This window comes from Cyprinodon variegatus, unplaced genomic scaffold (assembly GCF_000732505.1).
Source record: "Cyprinodon variegatus isolate N-32 unplaced genomic scaffold, C_variegatus-1.0 Scaffold0, whole genome shotgun sequence".
Taxonomy (NCBI): Eukaryota; Metazoa; Chordata; class Actinopteri; order Cyprinodontiformes; family Cyprinodontidae; genus Cyprinodon; species Cyprinodon variegatus.
In genome coordinates this window covers 4,216,730-4,218,165 of record NW_015150453.1, presented here as the reverse complement: position 1 = coordinate 4,218,165, position 1,436 = coordinate 4,216,730, and positions in this window count along the sequence as shown.

Genomic DNA, 1,436 nt, shown 5'->3' with positions numbered 1-1,436 from the left:
TATATATATATATATATATATATATATATATATATATATATATATATATATATTTTTTTTTTTTTTTTTTTTTTTTTTGGCATTGATACCCAAAGCCAATCTAAAGTGCTTCAAGGGCATCAGAAAAAAAAGAAAATGTAGCATAACCATAAGGTAATTTAATAAAACAGCTGTTAAAGAAATGATCACCAAATGTAACCACTGCTTTAAAGTTTAATTTTTAAAGTATATCACATCAAGAAAAAATATATGATTGAGATTTAAAGAAAAAGGATTTAAATAAATGACTGGCTTACCGCGAGAGATTAAAAAGTCTCTTTGTAAGTTTTTACAGAAAATTATCTTTGAAATAGCCTTTTTTTTACCCTTTATGACAAATACATTGATGAGGAGACTGACACGTCAGCAGTTCATCGCTGATGCATCTATAATCGCTGAACAGACTCTGGGTTGGAAGTGCTCATGTTGTTTCTGCAGATGTGACATCAAGTACATCCCTGTTAAATGGTTCCAATCTCTCAAACAAACGAGGGGTAAATTCAAGGTGAATGTTGTGGACACTGGACAGTAACCTATGGCACTTCCATGGCCCTTAAGACACACTCCCCCAGTGAGTTATTCCAGTATTAAGTGCCAGTAGTGGTGGTCCATTTCAAATGTGTGGAAGCAGTATTTAAGCACGGCTTTAAGCTTTGAACTGCTCCCTCGTCAGCTTATGAAGCTGTTCAGACAAAGAGTAAAGGGTTTTTATCTGCAAGATCTGAAGTCCAGTTGTTGTTTTTTTATGTTTTTGGTTTTTTTATGTTTTTGGATTTACCAGGCTCTGGATGACTGAGAACCTTCATTAATTCATTCCGGATTGTTAATCTCCGATTTGGAGAAGAGACACTCAGACACTTAAGCTGATTCTAAATTGGCCTGCTTGGTGGATTGAAAAATATATTTGAAAAGCTTCATATGATCTTTCCGTGTATGGCTAATTTAAAAAAAAACATTGTCATCAATGCATATGGCTGCATGTTGTTACACTTCTCACAACATGGTCCATATCAGTTAACTAACCCTTGGCATTTATTTTTCAAAATTTGACAATTGCCCTTAGTTCTGAATAATCCTTTTTTAGGCACTGCATCTCTCACTGTGAGACGATTCAATTTCTCAGCTAGAGATTTAAATCCTGTGATAAGCCAGTCCAAGATTAACCTTAAAACATTAAATTGAAGCTATAACACAGCAATCAAACAATGAAAATTATTCTGTACACTAATAGCAGCAAAGTATACAAAATGCTGTTTTTAAATCTGAAGACAAAAATCAACCATTTATAAATCCTTTGCAATATCTATGCTAAAACAGACAAATAAAATTTCATTGTGTTCTCAGTTCTCAGCCTGAATTAAAATTCAGATATTTTTTGGGACCCCTGATAGTTTCAG